This window comes from Poecilia latipinna, unplaced genomic scaffold (genome assembly GCF_001443285.1).
Source record: "Poecilia latipinna isolate Pla-1442-1.1 unplaced genomic scaffold, P_latipinna-1.0 Scaffold375, whole genome shotgun sequence".
Classification (NCBI taxonomy): Eukaryota; Metazoa; Chordata; class Actinopteri; order Cyprinodontiformes; family Poeciliidae; genus Poecilia; species Poecilia latipinna.
Window position 1 is genome coordinate 1 of NW_015112991.1, and position 10581 is coordinate 10581.

General features: G+C 41.3%; 1 long non-coding RNA gene across 1 annotated transcript; it reads right to left on the minus strand.

Annotated features, from left to right (window-relative positions):
- Window positions 1-457: 457 nt before the first annotated feature.
- Window positions 458-9365, minus strand: LOC106950029 (uncharacterized). The gene is made up of 2 exons (XR_001425513.1): window positions 9004-9365; window positions 458-1388 (listed from the first exon to the last, which is right to left on the minus strand). It is a non-coding gene; the product is annotated as an uncharacterized LOC106950029 (long non-coding RNA).
- Window positions 9366-10581: the final 1216 nt, after the last annotated feature.

Below are 10581 nucleotides of genomic sequence, written 5' to 3' on the forward strand. Positions count from 1 at the left end.
TACGTAAAGATATAAACTTTTAATAGAGGTTTGGTGAGAAGAACAACTACAAATGTGTTGGTGTTGCTTAGTTTCAGATTAAGAAAATCTCACAGGACGGTAATTATTCTAATTTAGAAATCAGTGTCACAAATGAGATAATTATGTCTTGCTTAGTTTAACTTAAAAACTAACTGAATATTATGTATAATTGAGCAAATGTAGATCTTACACATACATCAAATTCTTCCAGTTAATCATTGAAGTTTAAAAGGATTTAATATTCAACCTAAAAGATGCAAAACAGAAACTCCGTTCACACTTTTAAGTGTCATTAAACTTAAATTTTAATTCAGTGAGAATTTGCCGCCTCAAATTTCGTCCATCTGCCAGTTTTTAGGGCATTAGCTCCACCTGGTGGTGAGTTTGAGGAAGCACACCAGGCCCATGCAATTCAAGGCGCTCAAGTTCATGCTGGTCAGTAAAAACATAGAAATTGTGATTTATTTATACTCTTAACAAACTCCTACAGGTCATGTTTACACCCTAGTGATACATTTTTAATTAGTCTCCATATTTTATTCAAAGGTCTTCATCTTAAATTTATTAAAAACCAGGAATATTTAAGCACAATTCTTAAAAATCCCCTTTCTCCTCAGTAATAAATCCCAGCACCTCTCCATGTTTGTCCTGTGACTTCACAAGTGAACATGCTGCTGAGGAATTTGATGAAAAGCCGAAGACGCCTTCAGGCACTGAAAAACAGACGTTATGCAAGTTTTTTTCCCCCCTTTCTTTTCCTCTGGAGATACGCAACAGCAACCGAACCGAGGCCACACTATAGAGTCTTAAAACTCGATGCAGAGCATTCAAGGAAACAGAAAACAAGAGTTTTCAGTTTTTAAATCAATACATACACATTTCTGTGAGGTTTTATTTTCATTTTTTTGGACATGAGATCGATCGCTGCTGTGGTGTTTTATTGCCTTTCCTCTGAAGCGCACTATGAGACTTCTGAGGGGAACATTTTGTTCTTTATTGTAAGGCGGAAAAATCCAATCATTCTCAACATCCATGCAGGAACACAAGATTTTATCACAAAAACTATTGAATGGGTTAACACAGAATACAATGATTCAAATCGTAAATTAAATATCCAGTTTACTGAACTGCATTCATCAGCAGCGTCCATCCTCTTCCTCTTCTTCTTCTTGAGTCATGCAGGGCAGGGCTGACCAGAGCAGTTCTTCAGCTGGCAGCTTTAGCATGCATACAGGAACATAAAGCTTGCCAGTGAAGAACTGCTGTGAGTCAGCCATCAGCAGAACATGTCGCACTGTGACACACCTTCTCCTTAACATCACAAACTGCGACTCCGTCTCCTTCCTTCTTCTGATTTTGGTTTATCCCTGCAGACAGAGAACAACAGACCGTCAAACTTCCTCGATAAAGTTTCTCCACATGAAGCGTAGGCACGAGGTGGCCTGCAGCCAGTCACACGCGTACGGTTAGTGGGCGCAGAGAGAGAGAGAGTGTGTGTGTGATCAGCTGTGATTAAGTGGCTGAAACTAGATGATATGTAGAAAAGCCTGAGGACATGCACACACACAAGATCATGCATGAGATTACCAGCAGCGGCCGCTCGGCTCTGTCTGTGCATGTTCTGCTGGGCCACCGGCAAAATTCTTGGATGTTCTTTTAGTTATTTAAAAATCACAGACGGCCTCTCAAAGAAACAGTCAGTTACTGTGGTTACGGGACGAGCGAGAGGAGCGGACAGTCTGTGCATGAGAGTGGAGACGCTGGAATCAGTTCAGAAGTGCAGAGAGCTTTTTGTGAAGCATTAGAGACCTTCAGGAGGTTTGGGAGAAGAATCATGTCGTTAAATATGATATACAAACTTTAAATTGGGTTTAGTCTGCACTGAAAGTAAATGTTCACAAATTTAAATTCAAGTTTTGTCTTAGAGAAAAATAATTTTAATTCCTCCTCCAGTGATATGAATCCAAGTAGACTCCTTTTTCTTTTTGACAAATAAAATATAAGGTGCTTGGTCAGCATTAAAAATATTTTTTAGCCTTCCTAACTTAAGAGGTGACGTCACACTGGGTGTGTGTGAGGAGCTGCTTTAAGAGATTTTTATTAATATTTTACAAGTCAAAATAGAGTGGTAAAGTTGACTTGTTTGATTATCATGGTTAGAAATGCTAGCATGAAAAAAAACAGCATTCTCTGTGTGACTTAATGTGGAATCTTATCATACCAGAGATTTTCAAATATGTACAGAGCAGCGTTGCTCATCGGAATCACCCTTCCTGTCATCTGCGAAAATGTCTTCCTGTCTCACGCCCTGAATGAACAGCAGACATGTATCGACAGATTTAGTGTTTGCAATTCTTTTGACTAGCTTCTTCGACTTCATGCTTCACTGACCTTCTCTCAATAACTGCCTTCTCACCGAAGAGCGTTGCAGTCACTCTTTGCGGGTGGATCTTTATAGTACAGTCACAAATCACATACATTTAATTTTTGTGACCCCCCCCCCATTCTAAGCTGAATCAGCTAACTCACTCACTTTTTGGTTACCTAGCAACTCACTCACTCTAGTCTGTGGTTACCTAGCAACAACATGTTGAGTAACATGTGCAGCAGTCCTTTAAGGTTTCGCCACTGAGCCTTATAACCGCTTAAAAATAAGCTGGATACAACAAGAAAGATTAGCCTGCCAGTTTGGTAATATTTCAGGTATTTAAAACAGAAACTAATTAATAATTATCTGTTTCAACTGATACAAAACACTTATTGTGATATGTTTTTCAGCCATATTGTCCAGCTCTACTCACAAGAGGCAAATCATGCTATTTGGAAATATTGCTGGTTGCAAAACACTCAGTTGATCTGTCAAAAACTAAAGGAGGTAAATACCATGATTCTCTGAAAATTTGTGGTATTTGCTGAAAACCGTATCACAGTGTATGTGTTTTATATCTGTTGATATTGATAATTATTGATCAGATTAGATTGCCATTGTACAGTAAGCAGAACAATGAAATTATTAGCCCAGCTCTTCTTAGAGCATTTATAAATGGTCAAAACACAGACAGTGTGATCTGAAAAAAAGGATGCTTTGTTTTTTGTTTTTTTATTATTATTTTAAATTTATAAAATCCTGCCAAACAGTTGGCGTGACATTTAGTTTTTTACTTTTAAGCAGTTATGAGGCACAGTGGCGAAACCTGAAACTGCCGCTGTGCGAGTTACTCAACAGGTTATTGCTAGGTAACCAGAGAATAACTGAGTTGCTAGGTAACCAAAGAGTGAGCGCGTTAGTTAATTTCACCAACCTAACCATTTTTTTCCTCTATTGTTCTAATTCTCAGTTGTGGCTGAGCCTTTTTCCTTCAACCAAACCTAAAACAGAAAAACTAAAATGTGTCACACTAAAACTGACGAATAGCTGTTCAGTAAATGACAGTCTGAGCAAGTCTGTGCTTCTCCTGCCTGCAGAAAACCTAATCTTGAGTAGCTCTGGAGGCGAGAAGGATGAGCTCACGTGAGGCAGACGGGCAGCAGTACGTACTGTACGTTCCTGCAGGTTGGAGCGCCAAAATAATCACAAATATTTGGGAGTATTTGCTGGATGGCATAAGTGGCTCACTTAAATCATCTGAAAGAGAGTTCTTTTGACCATAAAACTAAGAATCCTCTGTTGTGCAGAGACATAAGCCTCCTGACTGATTTATCAATGTGACGAATGTCTTTTTTTTCCTGAATGTGGTGAGTCAGCAGATCTGGCGGCTGCTTGTGCTGGCTTGCAGCTGACGCGCTCCGAAAACCAATCTCCAAACAACATCTCAACACAAGTCATCAACTGCAGAAACTGATTTATGTTTCTGTGCCAATCAAATCAAGTTCACATATGGAATAAATGAAACCAGCAATGTCCTTTATTTTAGCTTTCTCCAGTCAAAGATAATGGCGGCCCACTGGACCTTTTCTTTCCATCGATGGCATTAAATAGTGATTGGCAGCACATGTCGTCTTAACTGTCCTCAATCTAAGTTCAGAAATATAAAATTAGCTACAATAAGGTTAATTTCATTCATTATTGACATTGGATTTATCCAATAACACAACTGTTTGATGAAACATGCATAACTTACAAAAGGATTTTGTTCCGTTTTTTTAAATGGCAGCCAACACAGACCCAGTTAGAAACTTGTAAGGGTTTGTGATGCACCAGTTAAATGGTAAATTATAAAAATCTGACATGTTTTCTTCACATCTGCTGTTCATTCAGAGTTCAGGTGAGAGAAGATCTTAGTAGATAACATGAAGGCTGTAAACAAACACAGTGTAGCAAGGTTGTTCTGAACAGGAAAATCTGGAAATTGTGGCGGAAGGACACAAATAAGGAAGAAAGAAAAGACACAAAAGGAAAAGAAAGGAAGGATACAACATTTAAGCAACAGGATAGGGAATCAAACTGGGAACACAAACATATTTCCATGTCTTATTTTCCACATTAATCTACACGTGGAAAACAAAATCAAATTCAGACTTCCTAAGGTCTCTGTGAAACATCCTAATAATGCTTTTTATAGGCAGGAAAGGCTGCGTTAATAAGAAGATGCATATTCAATCTGTTATCCAACACGCAGTAGAAATGTAATAGAATAATGAGAAAATGAAAAGCAGCAGCTCAACAGATGATCCTGAGCTCAGTTTGCTGAGACGGCCCTCCACTCCCTCCTGACCTGCTTATTGGTGCTATGCCTCAGAGTGGCGTCTTCAGTTTCCTGTCTCCTTTTTTTCCCTTTTCTGTGTCAGCCATGACCAAGTAATGCCTTTGTCTCAATTAGCCCTGTTCTTGTAATGTTGTTTACAGAGACTTTATAATTTATTTTATTTGTTGTTTCTGTTTTATTTCAGATATTTAAAATATCTTCCAGTGTTTAAATATTCATCAAAATTTAAATTGTATTATTCCATTACCATCATATTACTTGGAAATGGTCTCAGAACAACAATATTACAATTTATTGCAAAAACTTCTGGGATAATTCATCGTCCAACGAGATGCGTTATCGTGACTGGCCGAGTTGTGAGGCACAGAGGCGAAACCTTAAACTGCTGCTGCGCAAGTTACTCAAAACGGTTGTTGCTAGGTAACCAGAGAATGACTGAGTTGCTAGGTAACCGCAGTCTGAGTCAGTTAGGTGATTCCACTAAGCTAGCTTTAGCCGACGCTGAGAGGTTGAACAGCTACAGCCTTTCCCTCTGCCTACATCCCCCAGAATGCTGTGCAGTTCTGGACCGGAGTCCTGTGGATGTTCTAAGTATGAGCACAGGAGGACACCCGGCCGGCGCTGAAGCTGGACTGGAGCTGCAGCTCCCGAGCCAAGTGTCTGCATGTGACCCGCTGGGAATGAGAACGTGTTGACACGCTCGGGCTTTCGCTGGCTTGAATAAGGTCAGGGAGGAGGACATCCAGTGCACGTCCTGAAGGCTGCGGCAGAGTTGCAACTGAATTGCTTATTTGTTCCATAATGAGACCCTCCCTCCCTGCGCAGACAGTGACTATGCACGGGGCCTGACCTTCTGCGGTGCCACTCTTTCCAGTGTCTTCTCTTCATTTTTTTTTTCTTCCTCACTGGCTCGTCTGTCCTCCCCACCTTCTCTCGGTTAGATCAGACTGTCCTGCATTCCTGACATTCCCACTGCGCATGTTAGAAATTCCACCCGGCTGCTGTGGGCTGGAGAAATCTCCTCCACTCCTCCTCTTCCATCCCCTCTCTTCATGCTTCACTCTCAGCGAGCTTGACCCTCCCGTTTCGAGGTGAATAGAGTCACATGACGAGCAGCGTCGAGGGCCTTGAGACAGGCTTTCATGCACGGAGCAACAGTGTGAAGGAGATAACACACACAAAGCCCGTCGAGGCCGCGCTGAGCAGAAAAGAGGAAGGCAACACCGAGCAGGATGTGTGCATCAGAGGAAAATAGGAATGATGACGTACAAACACAAAGAGGAAACTACTGACATTAAAGCTCTTGAAACTGGGTTACCACAGAGATAACCCTAGAAGGCTGATGAGAGGCAGCAACAAAGAGCCAGCACAGCTAAATGTATTTAAGTAGGTTTACTTTAAAATGCTATGCAGCTGCTGTAAATCAATGGAGAGGGTAAGCCTGTTGCAATAAACCAGCTAATCATGTGGTAAATTAAAAAAAAAAAAATCAATAATTTACCTTTGTGTAATTAAAATTTCTTTAAGTTTTTGCCGATTCTGTTATTTTGTTTACTTATTTTGGATATTTAGGATGTCTTCCATTTCCAGTTTTCAATGTCCATTAGAATTTAAAGTTTATGTGTTCTTGCATTATTCGGCCATTACCATGGTTGTGTTACTTAATAGTATCATTTATCGCAAAAACGTCTGTGACAATTTATCATCCGACAAAATGCGTTATCGTGACAGGCCGAGTTATGAGGCACAGTGGCGAAACCTTAAACTGCTGCTGCGCAAGTTACTCAACAGGCTGTTGCTAGGTAACCAAAGAACGAGTGAGTTGCTAGGTAACCAAATGAGTGAGTGAGTTAGTTGATTCCACCAACTTTACTTTTGCTAACTGTGAGCAGCTAACGCCGTTCCTCTGCCTACATCTCCCAGAATGCTGTGAGGTTCTGGATTGAGGTTCAGTGAATATTCTATTAAATTTATTATCTATTCATATAGATCTTGTGACTATTGCGATATAATATTGTGAAGTGGGAGGAAAATGTAAATAAATACGTCTTTGCAGAATAGGTGAAGAGTTCTGGACTTTGACTAGGCCATTAAAAAAGCTTACATTGTAGCTCTGACTATGGGTTTAGTGTTGTTGTCCAGCTGGAAGGTGAACCTTCACCCCCATCACCTTTGACCAGCTTCCCTGTCCCTACAGATTAAAGGTGTCCCCACAGCATGATGTTGCCACCACCTTGTGTTTCCATAGGTTGGGGTAGGGTTAGTATTTTGCATGATCATCATTCACCATGTTTGCAATCCACTGAAAACGGCACCAATTGTGACTTTTTTCCAACTTTGACCTTCTTGTTGACACTAAGTGCCCTCCATATTTTGTTTGGCAGATGGGCTGTAGTTTTCCAGTATTTAACTCTGGCCATGTCAACAGTCTCCATGATGCTGATGGTTGAAACAAACCTCTGAGGCATTTGCAGAGTAGATTGCATTTGATTTTTAGCTACAAGCACTGAACACATCTCTTTAAGAATCAAATTGAATTTTGTGGCTAAATGCTAAATACTTCTGCAAAGCATCAAGTTGTGAGACTGTGAAGTCACACTATAACACAGAGCAACTGTGTTACACAAACTTCACCATGAAGCTGCCACAGGGAAACGCATTAAAAAAAGGAGAACAGATTTTGCATAATGCAGCTGCAGCTCTCTGAATGGAAAAAACTCAGTAATGAAATGTTAAATCCAGGTAGATTCCTCTGCCCTGGGTGTGGCCCGGGCTGAGAGGCTGTTTCACGTCCCAGATTGAAGTTTCTATGACAAACTGATCGTTTCATAATGAGAACAAGGACAAAGACGGAGAAAGGGCGGAGGCTCACATAGCAGAGAGATCCTCTTCTTACACTCTGGTGCTCACAGTTTCCAAGACTTTAACCCTGAGATCACAACAAATAAAAGGTTGCGTGTTGACTACTTGAATGCTGTCCTGAATTAGTGACGCTGCATGAGGCCTATAAGCCCGTCCTCAGGCACTCAGTGCCATGTTTTAATTGAACCTGCATACGATACGTCCCTTCTTGCCCCATTCTCCCATGACAAGGCACGCAACATGAATTAAAGGGTGGAACCAAGTTGAGCAAGATGGCTTCACTTCTGCAAAATGAGAGCAGTAAGGCAGCAGAGGCAGCGAAGGAGGAGGACGTGAAGAAAGATGGCAGGAAGAGCCGCTCTGTGGCTGACATCCTGTCGTCTGCATATGATCCTCATTGACAGGATGAATTATGTCACGCTCCGGACTGCAATGGCACAAATGCAGCTCGTGACACAGTCTACTGCGCATTCCTACCGGCACACTGAACTCTGGCTGCACAATTATGTAACAAGCATAACACCAAGCTTTCCTCTACAACCATCTGAACCGGAGGAAAAACCGCCCATACATGAAGGCATTTTTGTCTTCTAAGCGTTTCAGCAGAGCTCCACGATGGACCTGGAGGGTTAAATACTTTTATTCCCCTGCTTTTCAGAACGTACTTCTCGTTCTCATAAACATCCAAATAAACTTGAAGAATTTCCCATCCCTGCCAAATAACTGCTGGTGTCACTGCATTTCTGAGAAATGACTCTGCCTCGGTTATTCAGATTTTCACCTATCGCCTACTTGAGCGCAGGCTTCCTCCTTGGCCTATCATGAACTCAGCAAATTTTAAAGAAGCTTCAGATGGTGGCCCTTCTTGATGGCTTAGTCCAGGTCTAGAAGAAGAAAATTAGAACATTTCCAGCTTGCATTATAACATTTGTTCAATATGAACTGCCAATTTGACTAGCAAGCTTTCTCATTCCTCATCTGAATTCATTTTTATCCATTTTCTGTAACATTTGTGTAGTTGTAGGTATTATGGGATGAAAAACACTTAAACTGGCTGAATGTTTTTACTAGAAATGATTAAAATGTGAGTTTACAGCTTATCCGGACTAAATGTGAGATTTCTTGTGAAATCAGAGCTCCTCAGAGTCAGAAAGGCAGCAGGCCTTCAGCCAGAACTCCTAAAACACCCGATCTAAATCCCCACGAAGCTCAGAGTCATAAAACATAAGGCGGAAAAAGGCAACAATCTAGCGTATAGATGTGAAAATCACAGGAATAATGCGTTTCCCAGAGAACATTTTAATACAAACTGGGTCATGAAGCCACCACGGGCTAAAGCAGGTTGAAAGAATCGAGCAGATTGTGGGAGAGAGAGGCAGCAGCGCCCAGACAGAACGGATTCATCCAGCCCCACCTTCAGCACCAGCCGCCGGGTTGCTGCTCCTGCCCGCTCCCCGGCTCATCCGGAGCTCTCCGCCGGACTTAGGCGCTCCGCCTCGCCCACTGCTTCCCGCGGAGTCCTCCCTGGAGCTTTTCCAGGGTGTGTCGGTGTCTGTGGATTTCCTTCACCCACACGCTTGCACAGTGTTTAAAGGTCTGAGTGGATTTCTGGTATCTGGAGCGCTTTTCATCGTCGGAACAGCGGCGGACGCAGCGCAGGACTTCAGCTCCTCTTCTTTTTCTTTTCCCCGTTTTTTTTTTACACAACTCCTGTCTGTCCCAGTCCTCCCTCCCTCTATATCTCACACACATTCACACGCCCCGTCCACACGCACAACCCGGCTTCCCACTCCGATCAGCTGGCAGCGTCATGACGTAGGCATCACGAGAAACACACGTCAGTGGCGCGCTTACGCAGGGCAAACTGCACGCAATGAGGCAGCAGATTGCAATGTTTCACTTGGAAACATGAGTGGGAGCATTAGTACTGGAAATGCACACATTGTACATTGTATGTATACATTTATTAAAACATAATTAAGGAAATTTTCCCCGCTCTTATTTGGACAATTGTTTTAAACTTGTCATACTTTAGGGTTTTTGAGCATTTCTGGCCTATTTCTGGTCACACGACAATGGAGGACCAAAACTGACATAATTAAAAATAAAATCAGAAATATATATATATATATTGTTTTTCCTTCTATGTCATTTTTGGTCTCCCATCATGTCTGAGCATCCACATGAAAAATACTAAAGTCAAGTATTAAAGCATTATTTTCTAATAAAGTTGCTGAGCTTTAGCTCACTGATAAACTGCCCGCCATCTTTGTTGATGCCCAGTAGCGTGTAATGCTAACCGACCATTAATAGGCAGAAGTCGAAGCCTTAAAATACTGCTACTCTTCATTTGTATAATGAGGCAGAAATGCATAAGGAAAATTAAAAAGAGGAGACAAGGAAATGTAAAAAGAACAAACGCTTGTTTAAGGAAAAGGAAAATGTAAATATTTCTGCTTTTATTTTTAGTTATGTCAGTTTTGCTCCTCCACAGTGTCTCAATCAGATTAAATTGAACTTTGATTAGAGTAACCCAAAACCATCACTGTGTGTTTATAGCCATCAGCAGGTGGACTTGCTGGCATGAATTGGATAATTTTCTTCTCCATATGAAGATGTCATGTGCTGTGGACCAAAATAGACCAAAATGTTCAACTCTGGATTTATCATTTACATGGTGGGTGGTGTCTTTCTTTTAACAATGGATTTCTTCTGTAAAGGCCAGGATGTTGAGTGTTATGTTGATGTCTGATTCTCCTGCCTGAGCGGGTTGTCACTGCAGCTCCTCCAGAGTTACCATATTGTCAGAGATCAGATGTAACCAGCAGAGCTTCTTACTGTTTTTCTTTAAGAAACCTCGGATAAATCATAGAGAAATAGTCTGTTTACTAATCAGGTGACCTCTGAATGCAGTACTGGATTTCAAACACATGCCACACTTTTCAGATTTGTATTCGTGAAATAAAAGTGGTAACCATGCATCAATTTTCTT